General features: G+C 45.4%; 1 protein-coding gene across 1 annotated transcript in view; it reads left to right on the forward strand.

Annotated features, from left to right (window-relative positions):
* GAB2 (GRB2 associated binding protein 2) overlaps positions 1–21,937 on the forward strand; it is a 165,457-nt gene that overhangs the window by 86,712 nt on the left and 56,808 nt on the right. The gene's annotated exons all lie outside the window — the stretch shown is intronic.

Below are 21,937 nucleotides of genomic sequence, written 5' to 3' on the forward strand. Positions count from 1 at the left end.
ACAGGTTCTTTGGTAGAATCTGAGCAAAATCCTCCCCCCACCTCCCACGCGTTGTCATCCTTGACATATTGGTGGGATCTGTGTGCTCTTTCCAGTGTATTTGTGACAAACTGGGAGTCAACGGTGGGATTTGCGCGACACCCAGTTCCCATCCCGGTTGTCATCCTTGACATTAATTAATCTCATGTCAAAAATTTTAATTGTTTGTTGTCTTCTCCCTCTTCCTTTTTAATTTTTTTAATTATTATTATTATTATTATTTTTGTGCGTTAGAAGTGTCTACAATTTTGATGTCCTTGGTAATATTTGGTCCAACAATTTATCTAGTAATTCTATTATCTGGAGACGACAGGGAAAAAAGTGGTTTGAGAAGAAATCTATCATTCTGAAGCCTCCTAATAGATGAGGACCCCATTACTCACTGTAGTCGCTGACCGCTGTGACAAATCATACATTGTCCTGGTCTATAGATTGCTCGACACGAAGGGCCGTACATGTACCAAGAGGTTCAGTGGCCGGAAGCTGCAGGATTAGTCAGAAGGTCCTCAGTAGGTGTTTCTCCACAGGCGTTCAGACCCTTTTTTGATGGTTTATTGTCCATAAAGGAATAATGTAGTCCGTTATTTTTTTGTTAGCACACTACCAAGTAGGCAGCGTTTCTCCAAGATGTCCTGTCATCCACTTGGGTCTTAAAGATGGTAGTTCATCGCTATCCATCATTTAATCCACAAATCCTGTTTTCTCTGCAAGATTTCGGCCTCTATTCATCATTTTTGCATTTGTCATGCTTACTTTTTTTTTTCTCTTGTATCCGTTGCTCTTTTCCGTGCCAAATGCTTTAAAATGATGCATGGGGTTTGGGTATTTTTTATTTTTATTTTTTTTTGCAGTCAGGCTTTTTTTTTTTTCGACTTCAACTGTTTTTATTACTTTTTTTGTCACGCAGAAATTATGCCCCCAAAAATTGATGCACTTCAAAACAGCCAGAGAGTGGGAGAACTGGGGTGGAGTTGCACCAAAGTTTTGCTACTTTTTGAAAAGTCGAACATAAAGAATCATCCGGTATTGTTAAACTTTGCCCATGAAGCAGAAAACTTCTCGAGCATACTGTACATAAAATAGACTTAAAGGTACAAATAGAATAATTGGGTGCAAAAAAAAAAAAAAAACACAACTAGACCAAAACAGGTACACAGTCCATGATGAATTTGGGGATCGTGGATCCATCATGTTCCTTAGCGAATCCTCCATCGTGTCACTTTTCAACTTATTTTCATGATCTGTAGACATTGCTGAAGAATCCTGTAGTTTGGTTGGTTTCATGGCTCCGTCGAGCTCTGGTTCCACCTTGGTTGGCACCCATAGTCTCCTGCTTTATTTAGTGTGGTTCTGGTTGACATCTGTTATACAGGCTGTTATAGTGTCAGCCATTACTACCTTTTGTGGTCCGGCATCCACAGTCTGACTGCTCTAACTGTAAAGAATCCTTTCCTATTTAGTGGCTGGAAACTCTTTTTCCTGCCCATGTAATGAATGTCTCTGGTCCTATTTGTAAAGCTGAGATGAGTCTTGCACACTTTAGACTGCTTGCACTTGGTGATGGTAGCGTTTCCGTTGTGGTAAGATAGCTGACTTACCCATTGTGATAAAGTTCCCGGTCTCTTAATCATAAACGCTACTTACAGAATAATCACAGGGGTTGTCCAAGCTTGGGGCTCGAGTCTACAGACTTGTGAATCCCCATAACACGCTCCCAGGATTCACCAGTGGCAAGTTTGTGACCACAAGTATGGGATTTGCCTACATGCCTCATACCGCGTACCTCATTTAATGTATTTATCATATGCATTAATTTTTTGCAGGATGTGGCTTGGTCTATTGGGGCTTGGTCTGTCCCTGTGTGTTGAATACTATAGTGCTGGGCAGCCCGCCTGTTAATACAAGGGCATCATTAATAGGCTGCAAACCAGACACTTTGTATCACACTTACCTGTGACAGAGAATCCCAGTAAATAAAAGCCTTGGCAAACTCCAATTTTTGTAGGACCTTCAAAAAGTTTTCCTCCATCCTTCCCATGTAGTGGATTTTGATGTTGCCAGATATGGAGAAGTTAAGTTTTTTTCACCGCTAGTGTCACCAAGTGCCCTAACTATTGTGCACTGGTAGGCATTAAGGAGATTGATGTTCCTTCAGTAGGTGTCATAAGTATCATAATAGTGGATCTTTCTATCCATTGATACATCTTGAGTCACCCTCTTCTCGTCTTCCGCCTCCCTCTTCTCATCTTCCGCCGCCCTCTTTTCGTCTCCCGCCTCCCTCTTCTCGTCTTTCGCCTCCCTCTTCTCATCTTTCGCCGCCCTCTTCCTCCAGCGCCCTTTTCTCGTCTTCCGCCTCCCTTTTCTCTTCTTCCGCCGCCTCCCTCTTCTCGTCTTCCACCTCCCTCTTCTCTTCTTCTGCCTCCCTCTTCTTGTCTTACGCCGCCCTCTTCTCGTCTTCCGCCTCCCTCTTCTCATCTTCCGCCTCCCTCTTCTCATCTTCCGCCTCCCTCTTCTCGTCTTCTGCCTCCCTCTTCTCATCTTACGCCGCCCTCTTCTCGTCTTCCGCCACCCTCTTCTCGTCTTCCACCGCCCTCTTCTCGTCTTCCGCCGCCCTCTTCTCGTCTTTCACCGCCCTCTTCTCATCTTCCGCCGCCCTCTTCTCGTCTTCCGCCTCGCTTTTCTCTTCTTCCGCCGCCTCCCTCTTCTTGTCTTCCGCCTCCCTCTTCTCGTCTAACGCCTCCCTCTTCTCGTCTTCCGCCGCCCTCTTCTCGTCTTCCGCCTCCCTCTTCTCGTCTTCCGCCTCCCTCTTCTCGTCTTCTGCCTCCCTCTTCTCATCTTACGCCGCCCTCTTCTCGTCTTCCGCCACCCTCTTCTCGTCTTCCACCGCCCTCTTCTCGTCTTCCACCTCGCTTTTCTCTTCTTCCGCCGCCTCCCTCTTCTTGTCTTCCGCCTCCCTCTTCTCGTCTAACGCCTCCCTCTTCTCGTCTTCCGCCGCCCTCTTCTCTTCTTCCACCGCCCTCTTCTTCCGCCGCCCTCTTCTCGTCTTCCGCCTTTAGACCACAAGTTTTAAAACAGATGGACAATCAATCAAGAAATCCTTTAACTGTACCGAAGGCCAAATTCAAATGTCCATAAAACATGATCCGAGGACAGACCATGATTTAAAGACCTGCTGCAGATCTCCTGACTTAAACTCAACAACCTTCGAGGTGTAGAGGAGGCTGTTTGGATCTGGTCTGAACATCATAGTCCACACTTGGACCTTGATTGATGGACATAATGGACAATTGCAGCAAATACTGCATGGCATGGGTCAAAAATAAAGAATCCAAGAGGTGAAAAGTTGGCAATGGCTGATAACTGTGCAAGCAGCGTGAACTTCCCGTTTTGGCCCTAATTAGTTTTTTTACAAAGTTAGGTCCTGTATTAGATTTGGACTCATGGTGTGGATTCTTAAGCAGCATAGACCACTACAGGCTGATTTTGACAATGTTTTTCATTTCTAACAATTGCGACACCAAATACTCGGGTGGAGTTTCTTGGCAAATATCATCTTGGTGTCAATATTCCAAAAGACTGGGATGTGTATATTCCAGACTGTTTTGGATTGTGCGTAGAACGTAGGAACGTCCATCCCCTCCCCCTCCATTTTTTTTCCAGGGATTTATCTATGGAATGGAGGATGTCTGCTTTTGATTTCCACAATGGTTTTCTGCCACACTTGTGTTTTTGTTGACTTGGCTTTCCTGATGTCGGGGCAGCCTGCACAGTGACCTGGTAAAGCTGCTCCCTGGAAGTCCACCCCCCCATGTGTGGATTGATTGGCCGAAGAGTAGGAGGGAGGGTGGGGGGAATTATCATTAAGACTTTTTTTTATTACATTTTATATTAAAGTACAGTAAATCCTTTTTTTTAATATGACTTCTATTTTGTTTGTGCTACAATGGAACAAATTAGTTTTCTTAAAATTCAAGTTTTAATTTATTTAGAACATTTTTTTGTGTGTGTAAGCTTCCATCTAGCTGGATAGACATAAAATTTTCGAAAAATTGCCCCCAAAGGTTGGCAACATGTTTTAACTTTAATACTAGATCCGGGTCTATATTCAAAGGTTTGCGACCGTGTTAGAAGTCTACACAATTCACTGTATATATTTTTGTAACCTCCTATGGGCCTTTTCGATCAAAACTCTTCATCTGGCTTGGACTGAGGTCTTTATTACTTAAGGGGTCTGTATTTACTTATTGGGTCTGTATTTATGTGGTCAAACTTGTTGCATTAGTTTAGGAGTCTAGTCTGATGTCTATTTATTTCAGGGGCCTTGGGTTAAGAGAATTATACTGTTGTATTAGTTCAAGGGTGTAGTCTGGAGTCTGCCTTAATTTCGGGAGTCATGGCCAATATTAGTTTTGGGTGATTTTGGTTTAGGCAGCTAAATTGTCGAATTTGCTTAAGGGGTTTGGTCTGGGGTCTAATTTTATTTAGAGATCTAGGGTCATTTTTAAAGCATCTGGTCTGGGGTCTATTAATTTACAATGTCTAGGGTCTGATAGTTGGGAAAAGGTGTTCTACGTTGATGAAATTGCTGTATTTAGGTGTATTTGTCTCTGGGATATGGTCTAAGATTTCTAACAAAGCAGTGTCCAGGCTTGGGGCTGAACTCGTTGTGAATTGTCACAACGCATAATGTCAGGATTTGCCAGTGCTAAGCGTGGGTGGACACATGTATGCAATTTTACCTACATGTGGTCACCTGCCAACTAGACTTGCTTTGCCTCACTCAATACAAGAGCGAGGCCGGACAAGTCTAGTCAGAAGGTGGCCGGATGTATGAAAATCTCATACTTGAGGTCACGTGTCTCCCTGCTCCCAGAGACGCCACTGGAGAATCCTTGCAGTATGCACTGTGCACGTTGAGGGTTAACACTTTTTTTTTTAAGGGGTTTGGTCTTGGGTCTGTATGACTTCAAGTTCAAAGATCTTTTCTGGAGTCTATATTGTTGTGGATCTAGTCTAGAGCCTGAACTAATGTAGCGGGTTGGGGAGGGGGAGGTTCTGTGTTAATTTGGCGTTGTCTGTGTTGGTTTAGAGATCTAAATTGTTGAACTTGTTTAAGGAGTCTGTTTTTACTTAGTTGTCTAGGTCCCTTTTACAGGTGTTGTCTCCAGTCAGTATTTGATTAGGCCATCCAGCCTGGGTCTATAATAGTTTAGAGGGTCAGGTTAGGCCTCCATGTTCAGGAGCCGCCGCATGCAACTCGGGGGGACACAAAGTTCATTGCAACAAGCAAACCTCATCAATTGGTTAACACATGGGATAGGGCACAACAATTCATATGGCTTACTTTCTTAGCAAAACACATCATCAGCCTTAGTATTCATTCCTTCGCCCACTGGCTGTTAGCTCCAGGAATCTCCCTTTCCTTTTCGCATTGAACCTGGGAACCATTGCCTTCCGTATTGGTGGGTCTCTGTCCATCTACCCCTGTACCCCAAGGGACACTGTGTCCGGCAACCCCTATGCCAAACCTTGGGCTCCGGACACGACAGCAGAGTCTGCTTGGGGTTCCAGTATGGCGTCCCACTGCCTCGAATAATAGACACCTCCTGACCCTAGCAGCCCACTAGACTTTGACTCGTCACTGCACTTCCCTATCCATCTCCCAATCACTAAGTGCCCACCATTAGAACACTAACTCCCACTCACTTGACTAGTTCCTAAACCCATTGTCCTTATCCCTTGTCCCATACCAATGCTAAACCTCTTTGTATGTCTGTATTCATTTTGGGGTCTATTGAATATAAATCTAAATAATTGTGTTTAGGTGTATTTATTTAGGATCTCGTATCTGGGGTCTGTTGGATAAATGGTGCGATGGTGGGAGTCATGGTCCCCACCTTGTGATTTAGATACCTCCATGTTAGGGGCGCACGTCACGGTTTAATACAACACTCAGATGCTGATATTTCGGGTGTATCTGTCTCGTGTAACTCTAGGTCAGGACTCTACACGAGATGGCGGTTTCCATGGTTACGGTGTGTTTTTCAAGAAATGGGGGGCCGAGGTGGAATCAGGAGAGGAGTCTGCCATTTGTCTCGTGTCATCTCAGGACAGTCGGATTTTGCACATTGCCTGATTCGCGCTGCGGCGACGGCTGATGGAATCACATTGTGTGATTGAAAATTACTCGCACAAACGAGCAAAATTGTGGCAGCCGAACAAGAGCGCGTGATTTCCCTCAATGGCTTTTGTTATTCCCATTCTGTGACTGGTTTCATTTTTCAGAATTTTCGTTTTATTTATTTTCTTTTAAAAAATGAATGAAAGGGAACCAGTCACTGGGATCGTTATCAAACTAGAGGCTGCTAACGAGCCAGCAGAAATTTTTTTTCGAGGGAGGATAAAAAAAAAAAGACTTATCCATCAGTTAATTTGCCAGTTTTTAAGATCATTTACGGTACTAATGCAAGCAGCGGAGTATATATTAAAAAAATTAAAAAAAATCTAATGACAATCATGTGGGTAGATCAAAATTTTCAACACAGGGGGCCGACACACGTAGAGGGGGGTCGAGGGTCAACAAACTGTTTGCTATAGCCCGATTGCCGTTTAGGCAGGGACTGCCTCAAACCTCCAACTTTTTGGCACTTTTTTGCTAAGCTTTCCCCCTTTTTGGTGGCGTGATTCACAACAGTTGGGATCGTTGGCAAGTATAAACCACATGAGGTGCACACCCCTAACCACAGTCCTGCCCTGTTCAGTATCCCTGTGCAGGAAGCAATGCTGCAACGTGGACCCCCCATTTTTAGGATTGCATATTTCAAAAATGTTTCCACAGACCCAACCTTTCATATCTCCATATCACCATGGAATCAATGGTGCTATATAAATAAATAATAATAATAATATCTCTATGTTGATGCTCACGTTTATTACCACGGCCATCTCATACGGTAACGGTGCCTCCCCTTTGAACCACCTCCATACTGTAAGGGCGCCCTCCCCTTTTGAACCACATCTATACGGTAACGGCGCCCCTCCTTTGAAACACCTCCATACGGTAACTGCACCCCCCCTTTGAACCATCTCCATACGATAATGGCGCCCCCCCTTTGAACCACCTCCATACGTTAAGGACGCCCCCCTTTTGAACCACTTCCATATGGTAAGGTCACCCCCCCTTTGAACCACCTCCATATGGTACCGGCGTCCCTCTTTGAACCAACTCATGGTAACGGCACCCCCTTTGAACCAACTCCTTACAGTAATGGCACCCCTTTTGAACCACCTCCATATGGTAACATCGCCCCCCTTTGAACCACCTCCATATGGTACCAGCGCCCCCACTTTGAACCACCTCCATATTGTAACATCGCCCCCCTTTGAACCACCTCCATATGGTGCCGGCGCCCCCCCTTTGAACCACCTCCATATGGTAACGGCGCCCCCATTTGAACCACCTCCATATGGTAACGGTGCCCCCCTTTGAACCAACTCCATATGGTAACAGCGCCCCCTTTGAACCAACTCCTTACAGTAACAGCACCCCCCTTTGAACCACCTCCATATGGTGCCAGCGCCCCCCTTTGAACCACTACCATATGGTACCAGCGCCCCCCCTTTGAACCACCTCCATATGGTACCAGCACCCCACCTTTGAACCACCTCCATATGGTAACGGCGCCCCCCTTTGAACCACCTCCATATTGTAACGGCGCCCCCCTTTGAACCAACTCCATATGGTAACAGCCCCCCTTTGAACCAACTCCTTACAGTAACAGCACCCCCCTTTGAACCACCTCCATATGGTGCCAGCGCCCACCTTTGAACCACCTCCATATGGTACCAGCGCCCCCCCTTTGAACCACCTCCATATGGTACCGGCGCCCCACCTTTGAACCACCTCCATATGGTAACGGCGCCCCACCTTTGAACCAACTCTATATGGTAACAGTGCCCCCTTTGAACCAACTCCTTACAGTAACAGCACCCCCCTTTGAACCACCTCCATATGGTGCCGGCGTCCCCCTTTGAACCACCTCTATATGGTACTGGCGCCCCCATGTAGTAAGTTTCCCCTTTTTGGCTCTAAACAGTAATCATGCCCTTTGTGTCTCTGCACAGGATAATAAGTCCCTTGGTGCTCAGTCCTTTTCCCCATTTCACAGCTCTCTTCTCCACTATGATTTTTCAAGTGTGCAAATTTTTGGAGTATGCAAATAAAGTTGAAACCTCTCGACAATCGGATGAGGTCCCTGGGTTCAGATATGGGAGTGTTGAGGAGAAGATCGCGTTATATGCAGATGACATCTTACTGTTCCTGGCAGACCCGGATGAAGCCTTGAATGGGGCTATCGAGATCATTGGGAAATTTGGAGACTTGTCGGGATTGAGGATAAATTGGGATAAATCGGTCCTCTTTGAGGTGGATGGGGTGGAGGAGAGCAGAAGTGAGCCATTGGGAGAGGGGCGGCTTAAGGTGGCATCCCTTTTCAAATACCTGGGAATATGGATCTCGATGCCAGTTACAGAGTTTTTGTATAGGAATTTGACACCTCTCATGGGCGCCCTTAAAGCAAAAGTGGATGCGTGGAATAAATTGCACCTATCGGTGGTGGGTAGGGTTAATCTCATTAAAATGGTTCTGATGCCCAAATTACTTTACGTCCTACATAATGCGCCAGTTTGGATTCCACGTGGGAAATTCCGGCAGATTAGTGCTCTTTTTAGAAGTCTGATATGGGGGAGGCGGTACCCACGTATTCGCCTGGAGACGCTTCAGCGGCCCAAGGAAGATGGAGGATTGGCTTTACCCAATCCTGAGTTATATTTTCTTGCAGCCCAGAGCCAGCATTTGAAGGGCTGGGCGCGGGAGGCGTCTGCCAGTGCGGTACAGCACTTGATGGAGAGGGTGACGGACCGACGACCGGTGGCGCAGTGTCTGGAGGATGGCTCCTTGAAAGTATTGGGGAAATTATACCCAACTATGTTTATGATACATAAATTATGGACCAGACTGCGACAGATTCGGGGGGTTACGGGGCTGACTAAATTTACACCGATATGGCTTAATAATAATTTGGTTGAGTTTGCGGCCCTTGGAGTGCTGGCGGAGTGGCAGGCCAAAGGAATCCACTTGGTGGCTCAGATAGTTCAACAACAAGGATTAAAGTCCTTTTCGCAGCTGCAAGGGGAGTTTGGATTGAGACCGGCTGGGGAGTATCAATATGCTCAGATGAAACATGCTTTTAAAGCTCAAAACAAGGGCGGTGGTATTGAGATCCAGGAGGACATAGTTCTGGAATACGTGTGTGGGGAAGGATCCACAAGGGGAGTCATTACCACCCTTTATAAGGACCTTCTACATGCATATTTGCTAGACTTCCCCCTAAAAGCGAGAGCGAAATGGGAAAGAGATTTAGGCCCAATGGAGGATGAAACCTGGGAGTCGGTGTTGGAGTGGGTTCCACGAGTGTCACTAAGTGAGCCGTATAGACTATCGCAGCTGTACATCTTGCACAGAGTCTATAAATCACCGGAAGTGTTGTACAGAGCGGGGTTGCGAGCTGACTCTGAATGCCCGAGATGTAAGACTGAGAACGCAGGAATATACCACATGATGTGGACATGTCCAAGACTGGTTGCTTTCTGGTTGGTGGTAATGAGCCGTGTGGAAGGGGCGTATAAATGCAGAGTGCCGAGAGATCCGATAGTGTGTATACTGGGACATGTAGAGGAAATTAGAGTGGATAACACCTGGAAGATAGCAATAGCTAGGCTATTATATATGGCAAGGAAGGTAATAGCAAGGAACTGGATCAAGGAGGAACCGCCTACAAGGGGTGAATTTCTGAAATATGTTAAACATGGTCTCAATTTGGAAAAGGGGGTCTACAAAAGACGTGGGAAAATAGAAACGTTTGACAAAATGTGGTCTCCGTGGCTCGAGCTAGGATGAGTAGTTATGGGAAATGGGAGGATGAGGGCCTCTGAAAGGAAGAGAGTGCTAAAGGAACAAGCGGACATAAGTGAGTCAAATGGCTCAAAGAACCATCAATACTGGTAACAAAAGTATAAATGGGTATGAGCTGTCAGGGGAGGGGGAGGTTTGGGTTTTGTTGGGATTGTTGGGGATTTGGAAAATGTAAAAATTTTGTAAAATAATGGAAAAATGCATAAATTGTAATGTTCATATTCGACTTTAATAAAAACCTATTTTATAAAAAAAAAAAAAGTTGAAACCTCTCCTTGTCCAGGAGACATGCCAACATCTATGAGAGTCCGGGAGGTCTCCCTAATTCCCGGCAGAGTTGGCAAGTATGGCTATGCCCAATGGTGTATGGTCCTGTGCTGTTTGTGTAGGGGCTTAAAGGTTCCAAATTTTGCCCATAAGATGAAGGACCATGCATCTCCACATCCCTGCATTTTTGTACAGAAACTCTCCCTCAACCTGCCTGCCTCTGAGCAGACTTCACTTGCAGACTGTGGTTGGGCCACCATTTTTAAGGCGGTTGTGAGTGTGGCCTAAAGGGAAACGGTATCTTCAGTTTGTCTCATGTAAGAGAGTGAACTGTAGTCCCACTGAGAGGGCACTAGGACCCTGTGGTTTTTGCCTGCAGCAGCAGAGGACAGACCCTGCAAAACTCCCGGAGACAATGTGTGCTGGGGAGTGGGGTCTGGTGTCTTGTGTGTAAAGTGAAACAAGGAAGTGAGAGCTGAGAGAAAAAGGCGGGAAGAAAAGGCAGAAGCTGCTGTGATATCTTAAAAAGAGACTGTGTGTGGATTTACTGCGAGTGTGTTTGGAGGAAAAGAAGCTTTTGAGAGACTTTTGTTGCTAACGTTTCCTGGAGAAGAGCTAATCCTTGATCTAAGAAAAGACTGAGACTTTACTAAAACCCAGTACGTATTTGGAAGTCTGTGGATTCCCTGTGCATTGAGTGGAGAAACAAGTCTGGGCAGACTGCTGATACAGAGACGGACGGGTTGTCGTGGAAGCATTCCTAGGAGCTACAGAAGCAGAGACAACATCGTGAGACCACTAACTAAGTTCCCGGCGTTTGGGCTCGGCATTGGCCGACAAGACAAGAGGAGCTTGCTGTAACTTATTGGCGCTGAAGATATGGACTGGCTGCAGCCTGTGCGGATTCCTGCCTGAGAGGAAGTCCATCTCAGGATACGGTACCATAGTTATAGATACCCGGGTATCTCTGCTCTGAGTGTTTAATTGTTACTTAGAGGTGTATCTTATATTAGAGTTGTGTAAGTTGTACTCAGTGTGCCGTTCCAGGGGCTCCCTTGATAACACTACATTCAATTTACACTTGTTTCCTGTTTTTAGTTGCTCTGTTAGGTAAATTTCTTACTAGTCTGTTATAGAAACAGTTCTCAGGAGACCTTGGAGTGGCACAGTGATTTCAGCTGCTGCTGAGTTAGTGTATCTTTGGGGTGCATCTGCCTTAATATTCTCCATATTACCTTTATTATTTTGCTTTTGAGTAAATACCGTTGGAGATTTCTGCCTTGGTCTTGGTTTGTGACTCACTGGATCTTATTCGGACCTCTGGTCATTACACTCACAGGGAGCAGCGGTATTGGGGTTTTGTCCCATCCCACCTGTTCATCATTTTTTCTTGAAGGCCTTAAGATGTAATTGACCCAACCAGTCTTCAGGTTCATACTGGCCAAGAGCACTGTCCAGGTTGTATCTGGAGGGTAGGCGCAGAGACTATGCCTCAGGTTCTGGGTACAGAGATGGGGCGACATACTGAGTGAAGAGCACCCAGGCCACCCCTGTGTTTGCTGTGCATTCAGGTGTCACATGTGATATTCTATGACATTGTGATTGTCCTCCAGAGAAAAATCTGTTTATTGTGAATCTTTTCATCAGCAGCCATGTGTCCTCCATGTCTCAGTAACCTGAGGTGAGATGAAGGCACGCCGCCCGTCACAGCTGTCACCTGACGTGTCGCTCTCCTCTCCGGAGCATACCCCAGACACGGGTCCCAGGGCGCATATCCGGATACTGTGACAGCAGACACTGACGGCCTCATGGGGCAATGCCCTCCCTGCAGTCCTCTCAAACGGCTCCATGTATCCGCGCGTGGCATCTGTCATGTCTGCAGGACTAGAAATGTGGATGACAGCAGCGGAGAACTTGTGAGACCTGATCCTTATTGTATATAAAGGGGCAGCCGAGTCAGCGACCCTTTTATAGATGAGGAGCCTGAGACTTGTGACCTACGTGAATCTTAATATCAATGGTATGGCGGTAATATTACACATTGTCTGGCGCTGTTCTTAAATTACTTATCTAGCTGTTATTTGGTCACTGTATGATGGCATTTCAGCACTTTATGGCGGTTCTGTACGTTGTCATTGTGTGGCACAAATAGATTACTTTATATGAGTAGCTGTTATTTGGTTACACTATATGTTGGTATTATTTCAGCATGGTGTCATTGTATGGCACTAATAAATAATGCCAACATACGGTAATCTAAGCATGGTGTCATTGTGTGGCACTATTGGATCATTTGGTCATTGTTATTATTTCATCATGGTGTCATTGTGTGGCATCATTAGACTATTGTTTGGTCACTGTATGTTGGTATTATTTGAGCCCAGTGTCATTACGTGGCACTATTAGATTAATGTTTGGTCATTGTAGGATGGTATTTCAGCAGTGTCATTGTGTGGCACTATTGGATTACGGTTATTTGGTCACTGTATGTTGGTATTACGTATTTGAGCCCGGTGTCGTTACGTGGCACTATTAGATTAATGTTTGGTCATTGTATGATGGTATTTCAGCAGTGTCATTGTGTGGCACTATTGGATTACGGTTATTTGGTCACTGTATGATGGTATTATTTCAGCACACATTGTTAATATGCAAACACCAAATAGAATCTCCATACATTAATTAAACCAATATCTGCCAAATGGCGCCATGATTGTACATGCTGAAATAAATCCAGCATATAGTGACCAAATAGAACCTTCTTAGAATATTTCAGCATTGTGCAACAGCGTGTATTGTGGCGCTATTACTAGGGCACAGTGCAGCATATGTTTGCGGTATATGGTGGTGGCGGTTGCACTATATAGCATTATTCAAAGTCATTGTATGGCAGGGTTAGACAGCTGACACTTTTAGGGTATCATACTATATGGTGCACACTACCTGGGCACTATATGTGACCGTACAGCATATGGAGGAAATGGGCACACAGAAGGCACTGCATGGAGCATCATCCATTTTGGGGTGTTTCACGGCTGTGTGCCATCTGTGAACCGGCCTCATGAACAAGGGTAATCCAAGATTGAAGAATATTGGATAAAGGAAAACACATTTAAAAAAAAAAAAAAAAAAGTTTCCAAAAAAGCATATATTGCGCAGCCACAGGTAAGAGGGTAAAGGTATGATTGGTAGAAGACATGCAGCAATCATGAGACTGTGGACCCAAAGTCCCCTATGCGAGAAGAGTGGTAATGAGCATGTGCAGCCACCGCTACTATAGCCAGCGCTGGCACATGCTCACTACCGCTCTTCTCACACAGGGCACTACAGCTCCGTTCACACAAGCGATTTTTGCACCCCTCTTTCTAGGGATCGGTGGGGGTCTCTGTAGTCTGATCAGCAGTGACCATCTATAATCTGTTCTGTGAATTGATCTATGTTCTATGACAGTGGTTGGAGGGGGGGGAGATGAATAGAAGGTATTATGATAATTATTTTATTTGGTTTATTTTATAAATTTATCCAAATATTAACTTGCAGTTGCTTTTTGGTGTAGTAGTCAATTCCTTTGTCCCATTCCCCCACAAAGAGGTGAGGGTAGAAACTGTAATATGAACTCAGTTCTGTATTGGGGGTTTGTCATAGAGAAAAATTAAAATCCATAAGACAAATCACCCCCACATTGAACAGTATGAGATTAATTATAGCTGGGGAAGTGATGGAGAGAGCTGACATGTCAACCTTTATTGAGGTAGGGGCCTCCTACAATGAGCAGGTAATTGCAACAGGAGATTTTTCTCTGGGGGAAAAAGACACTGACTGAGATTTGTTTAATTAGAGGCAGGGGAATTACGCTTCGAAGGTGTAAGCTTTCTCTTATCTAAGCACGGGTCCCCAGACCTTTTTGGAGTCAGTGGTAATTGATGAATATTGGGGCTTTGCATTGAGCCGATATTTGTGAGATATATTTCCAGTGCTGTACTGAAGGTACAAACATAACATATTCACTTACATCACCGTAAGGCCATTCTAACCCCTCCAACTTAAAGGTCTAATGGATGATGCTATCCATGTCATGTTTCATCTCTATATAAAGGTAAAGGTTCAATAGGAAACATGACGACAATATCACCTGCGACCTCCAGAGGTGAAGATATCCTGTAAGTCTGGTATCTCCTAAAATTCTAAAATGACCCAACACATCACACAACCAGCCCCCACAAGAGCTCACCAAGGGGAGCTATGTGGGCGTCACCTTGATTTTAAAGGGAACCTGTCAGCAGTTTTGGCCGATATAAGATGCAGCCATCACCTTTCAGGGAACTGAAAAATAAGTTTTATTTCACTCACCTGCAGGGCGGTCCAGTCAGATGGGCATTGCTGGTCTTGTTCCGGCGCCTTCCATCTTCTTAGGATAGCCACCCTCCTGTTTGCTTCATGTATACCGCCCCACAGGTGAGTATAATGACTTATCATTCAGTTCTTCCACGTCGGGTTGGGGGCTAATATACAGCATTATAGAATAATGTATATAAGCCCTGAAAGGTGATGGCCTTATCTTATATCGGCCAAAGCTGCTGACAGATTCACTTTAATAAAAAGTAGTATTTGGGTTTGGTCATTTTAGTCCTGAAAGGTACCGCTAGCTATGGGTCCTTTCCATTTTCCTAAGGAGATGTTCCCTCTGCTAAGCACTGAGCCATTTCCATGACATCAGGTTTAGTACTTTTCTTTAGTCATCCCTTTTATTTGATGTAATTGTATATATTGTATTGTTTTATTTTGTATATTCTGGATTTATGTTTATAAACCCTGCCTTCCTTAACAGATTAAATGTATAAAATGCAATAGCTCTGTTCCTCTTGTTCTGTAAACCGCACCCCTGAAGCCATACGCTACCTGTAAAGGGTTTACGATCGGTCTATATACCGTAAATGATTGGTGGTGGCAGCTAGTATTACCCTTTTTGTTATTATGGAGATGGCAATGAACGAACCGGGGTGTATGTCTACACCCCCTATTCCCTGAGAGTTTCCCAATAACCGGCCTAGTAGCGGAAGCAGCCGCAGCCTCATTAAATGCGTAATTGTCCTGACGATTGGAGGCAGCAGAGTTGCATCCCCTGACAAACCGGTGGTATCTGTGACCCCCTCAAGGCTGCTCTTGTGACAGGGCCGTGATACTTTAATTAAAGGGGATGTGACTTTTTTTTTACTAACTTTTGACAGATATACTGAATGATATCTGACAGCCAGGTCTTCCTCTGCCCCTCCTGAGCCAGAAAGCTTTAATACCTGCAAGCAGGTGGCTCCTGTTTGATCTCTAGACCAGAGAGATCTGATCCTATTAACTATCCCTCCTGAGAAATGCAAAGTGATAAATATTTATTCAAATGGAATTCTGGGAGTTTTATTAACAGACTTGTTAACTTCTTCTCTTCCCAAGTAACTGGATTGCAAATACTTATATACGTGCCATTAAAGTAGTTGAAAATATTACTCATATATATCTACTATATAATTGTCTAAGGGTCACTTCCGTCTTTCTGTCTGTCTGTAATGGAAATCCCAAGTCACTGATTGGTCTTGGCAAAACAGCCACGACCAATCAGCGACGGGCACAGTCCGGTGGAAAAATGGCCGCTCCTTCCTCCCCACAGTCAGTGCCCGCTCCATACTCCCCTCCAGTCAGCGCTCACACTGGGTTAATGGCAGCGTTATCGGACCGCATTATGCCGCGGTGTAACGCACTTCGTTAACGCTGCTATTAACCCTGTGTGACCAACTTTTTACTATTGATGCTGCCTATGCGGCATCAATAGTAAAAAGATATGCCGGTAATGTTAAAAATAATTAAAAAAAATAAAAAATCATTATATACTCACCGTCCTGATCCAGCCCAGGCCTTTCCCGCTCCTCGCGACGCTCCGGTAACCGGTCCATGCATTGCAGTCTCGCGAGATGATGACATCAACATCTCACGAGACCGCAATGCCCTCTTGGGAGCGACGGGCACAGTCTGGCCTCTCCCTACTCCCCTGCAGTCAGTGCCCCCTCTATACTACTCCCCCAGACATTGGCGCGGGATTTATATCCCGCTTCGCTGATTGGCCGCGCCCAGCGACCAATCAGCAACATTGGCGCCGGATTTAATGTTAAAAACAATAAAAAATCATTATATACTCACCTTCCGGATCCAGCCCAGGTCTTTCCCGCTCCTCGCGACGCTCTGATGGCCGGTCCATGCATTGCGGTCTCGCGAGATGATGACGTAGCGGTCTCGCGAGACTGCGACGTCATCATCTCGCGAGACCGTCACGTCATCATCTCGCGAGACCGCAATGCACTCTTGAGACCGGAGCACGCAAGGAGCATCGGTAAACGCTTCGCTTGGATCCGGGGCCGACGGAAGGTGAGTATATAACTATGTTTTATTTACATTTTTTTTTAACAGGGGTATGATGCCCACATTGCTATATACTACGTGGGCTGTGCAATATACTACGTGGGCTTTGCTATACACTACGTGGGCTGTGCTATACACTACGTGGGCTATGCAATATACTACATGGGCTGTGCTATATACTGCGTGGGCTGTGCTATATACTGCGTGGGCTGTGCTGTATACTGCATGGGCTGTTCTATACACTATGTGGGCTGTGCTATACACTATGTGGGCTGTGCAATATACTACGTGGGCTGTGCAATATACTACGTGGGCTGTGCAATATACTACGTGGGCTGTGCAATATACTACGTGGGCTGTGCAATATACTACGTGGGCTGTGCAATGTACTACGTGGGCTGTGCAATGTACTACGTGGGCTGTGCAATGTACTAAGTGGGCTGTGCAATGTACTATGTGGGCTGTGCAACGTACTACGTGGGCTGTGCAATGTGCTATGTGGGCTGTGCAATATATTTCGTGGGCTGTGCAAAATATTGCGTGGGCTGTGCAATGTACTGCGTGGGCTGTGCAATATACTACGTGGCTGTGCTATATACTTCGTGGGCTGTGCTATACACTACGTGGCCTGTGTTATACACTATATGGCCTGTGTTATATACTACGTGGCCTGTATTATATACTGCGTGCGTGGGCTGTTATATACTACGTGAGCTGTGTTATATGCTATGTGGGCTGTTATACACTCCGTGGGCTGTGCTATATACTACGTGGCTGTGCTATATACTCCGTGGGCTGTGTTATATACTGCGTGGCTGTGCAATATACTACGTGGCTGTGCAATATACTACGTGGCTGTGCAATATACTACGTGGCTGTGCAATATACTACGTGGCTGTGCTATATACTCTGTGGGCTGTGTTATATACTACGTGGCTGTGCAATATACTACGTGGCTGTGCAATATACTACGTGGGCTGTGCAATATACTACGTGTGCTGTGCAATATACTACGTGGGCTGTGCAATGTACTACGTGGGCTGTGCAATGTACTACGTGGGCTGTGCAATGTACTACGTGGGCTGTGCAATGTACAATGTGGGCTGTGCAATGTACTACGTGGGCTGTGCAATGTGCTATGTGGGCTGTGCAATATATTGTGTGGGCTGTGCAAAATATTGCGTGGGCTGTGCAATGTACTGCGTGGGCTGTGCAATATACTACGTGGCTGTGCTATATACTTCGTGGGCTGTGCTATACACTATGTGGCCTGTGTTATACACTACGTGGCCTGTGTTATACACTATATGGCCTGTGTTATATACTACGTGGCCTGTATTATATACTGCGTGCGTGGGCTGTTATATACTACGTGAGCTGTGTTATCTGCTACGTGGGCTGTTATACACTACATGGCTGTGTTATATGCTATGTGGGCTGTTATACACTCCGTGGGCTGTGCTATATACTACGTGGCTGTGCTATATACTCCGTGGGCTGTGTTATATACTACGTGGCTGTGCAATATACTACGTGGCTGTGCAATATACTACGTGGCTGTGAAATATACTACGTGGCTGTGCAATATACTACGTGGCTGTGCTGTATACTACGTGGCCAGCCGCGAACAATCAGCGACAGGCACCGCGCAGTCCGGCCACGAATTGGTGCGGGATTTGAACCACGCTTCGCTAATTGGCCGCGGCCGGCCGAATCCTGTGTATTCAATGTAGTATTCTAAAATCTTTATAAATAAACTACATACATATTCTAGAATACCAGATGCGTTAGAATCGGGCCACCATCTTGTAAAATATAAATATATATTTATTATTTATATTATTTGTATTTTTATATTATTTTATTTTAATTATTTTTTTTAATTTTGTGTGTTGTGTGTGTGCAGCCTTGCATGTGAATAGATGAAGGGGATAGAAAGAAAAATAAATTTAAAATTGATAGCTGTTCAGTGGTGGTCAACATGTGACTACAACTCCCAGCATGCCTAGTTGGGTGGTCAGTACTTTACAAGAGATGGCCCTATGCGCTAACTAAGTGCAATTAACTCTAAAGATGTCTACGACTCCTTCATGCCACGTTCAGGCCGTCGCTTGATTAAGGATCTTTATTCTTCACCAAAAGTGTTTTCTCGGCTCCTGCTAAAAGCCCTCGCAGCGCCAGCATTTCACTTTCGCAGAATTTCTGCAGATAAATAGACGTTACCCGAGATGATCCAGACATCGCTGTATTAAAATCTCAGTGGTCACATAACGGCGAGGCATTAGCTTGGCACAGCGCCATAACTCATCCCTGCCCAAACTTCACTCCGATCGTTAGCCGTGCCCGCTACATCGACGACGTTTTTATGCTTTTCACTGTGACACAGGCCTAGCGCTGACACTGGCTGTCACTGACAGCGTTTTATGGTCCTTTGTACTTTTTGTGAAGCTGGAAAAAAAAAACCTGGAAGAGGAAAGCAGATGAGGAGTGACCCATTGTGAGCCACTTCAGTATATAAAGTAGATGACGATGGTATTCATTTGCATTGTCTGGTGGAACATAGCTGTATATAGGGCTAGGAGTTCTGCATTTCCCAAGTATGAACCCTGTACGGAGAATAGTGGGGTACTTCAACATTTCCCTTCCAGGAGCTTCTTGTCACTTCCTGCTCTAGATCCATAGAAATTAACATGGAGTCACCCCTCAACAGATATAATGGCTTTCGCTCTTCTGGGAAGGATTTCTACAAGATTTTGGAGGGAATTTTTGCCCCTTCATCCAGAAGAACATTTGTGGGGTCAGACCCTGATGTTGGGGGTCGGGCTCACAATCTCTGGTCTAGGTGGGCTGAGGTCCAGGCTCTGTGCGGCCCCTAATGTTCTCCTCCATGTCTGTATGGACCTTGTGCTTTGGGCACAGTTATGGAGGACAGAGATGGGCGAACCCCAACCTGTGGATAATTGTAGCTTCGGCTTTGTGGCAACAATGTCTTGTGCTAATGATTAAGATTTCCGATCACTGGAGCTGAGGGTCTGAGGCCGCCCGTGATAACAGCCCATAGCATTATCATCCCCCTCCTGTTGTGAATTCTGTGGTCAAGCTCCCTCCTGTGGTCATGAGTGGTACTTCGGCTGGTTCTGTCCATGGGCTTCCTCTGGTGGATGTGAGTGGGGCTCCGGCTTCTGAGTTTCCTTCCTCAGGTGACGAGGTTAAGTCGTTAGGTGCTGCTCTATTTAACTCCACCTAGTTCTTTGCTCCTTGCCTCCAGTCAATGTTCCAGTATTGGTCTTGCTCTCTCCTGGATCGTTCTTGTGGCCTGTCTTCCCTGCATAAGCTAAGTTCTGCTTGTGTTTCTTGTTTGCTATTTTTTCTGTCCAGCTTGCTATTTTGGTTTGTCTTGCTTGCTGGAAGCTCTGGGACGCAGAGGGAGCACCTCCGTACCGTTAGTCGGTGCGGAGGGTCTTTTTGCGCCCTCTGCGTGGTTGTTTGTAGGTTTTTGTGCTGACTGCAAAGCTATCTTTCCTGTCCTCGGTCTATTCAGTAAGTCGGGCCTCACTTTGCTAAAATCTATTTCATCTCTGTGTTTGTATTTTCATCTTTACTCACAGTCATTATATGTGGGGGGCTGCCTTTTCCTTTGGGGAATTTCTCTGAGGCAAGGTAGGCTTATTTTTATATCTTCAGGGCTAGCTAGTTTCTTAGGCTGTGCCGAGGCGCCTAGGTCTGGTCAGGAGCGCTCCACGGCTACCTCTAGTGTGGTGTAATAGGATTAGGGACTGCGGTCAGCAGAGTTCCCACGTCTCAGAGCTCGTCCTATGTTATTAGTAACTATCAGGTCATTTTGTGTTCTCTTAACCACCAGGTCCATTGTGTTCCTAAACCACCAGTTCATAACACCCTCCACCATCTGTACAGGGGACACAATGCAGTCAGGGGGTAACGTCCTCCTGGAATCACCAAACCCAGACTCCTCCATCAGACACAGATAGAGAAGTGTGCTCCGTCACTGCACAGAACACGTCTCCTCCAGAGTCCAGTGGTGGCGGCTTTACACCACTGCATCCGACGCTCGGCATTGTGCTTGGTGATGTACGGCTGCTTGCAGATGCTCGGCCATGAAGATCCCGGCGGGGCGCAGTGTTTGTGCTGATACCAGATGAGGTCTGGACTCTGCAGTTATGGGGTGGTGACTTTTCTGCCCTCTGCTCCTCAGCTCTCGGCCCCCCGCTCTGTAACGTTTCGGGGTCTCCACTTCGTGGCTGAGTTGCTACCATTTCTTCCACTTAATAATATAATTCACAGGAGATGGAGGAAGAAATGTCATGGACGGACTTATTCCTCCGGTGGCTCCAATTACAGGACGACGCTGGTATCAGGAGCTCTGCAACGCCGGCCGCTCTGTCGCATGGTAGTAAAGGCAGAAGGCATGGTGGGGAATGGAGGTTATACACTGGGGGATGAGGTGACCACTGTTATATGATGGGGCTGGATGTTATTCACCAGGGGAGGCAATGGGACTGATTAAGTCATTCATCCAATCCTTATAGTATATGTTATATAATGCTATGTCAGGGGCATGACTTTTACTGACTGTAGCCATCTTGAATACTTAAATGGGGCTTGATTTTTATTTTTTATTTTATAAATTTGTGTAACGGTGCCTACGACGGAGCTAATTTTCTTTCCCTTTCTACTAACTTTTCCAACTTTCTATATGTGCTTTATTCAACAAGACGGTTCATAGCTAGTATCCTTGGCGGAGGGGTTATAGGGGGATATCGAGTTATTTTGTGATTATCATTTAAAATTTTTACATAAATTATTAATTTTTCTAGTTTTTATTTTTTATAGTTCGAGCTCTTGCATGAGTTAATGCTGGTCTAAATAGGAAAGTTTACTTTAAATTTAAAGGGATTGTCCAGCCACGTTTTCAAATACTCTATTATGATGAGACTGTGTTTAGAGTGGAAAGAGTCTTTCATTTCTAACTTGTATCAATTCATCGGAGCAAAAAGAGAATCTCTGGAGGACCCGACAGCCCATTGATTGCAATAAGAACCATGTAATACTCTGGTTCTCCTGTGGTGGCACTGCAGGGCAATTGAATACTTCCTGTAGATGAGAGCCAACCGTTGGGGATTTTGGTCTTTCTGGTTCCCATTTTTAATAACACATTTTGACTCCTGTACATTTTTGGGAAGTACATTGATGAAAGTTATCGTTCCACAAAACGCAAGAAAGGAGCTTTAAACA

Source organism: Ranitomeya imitator, chromosome 3 (assembly GCF_032444005.1).
Source record: "Ranitomeya imitator isolate aRanImi1 chromosome 3, aRanImi1.pri, whole genome shotgun sequence".
NCBI lineage: Eukaryota > Metazoa > Chordata > Amphibia > Anura > Dendrobatidae > Ranitomeya > Ranitomeya imitator.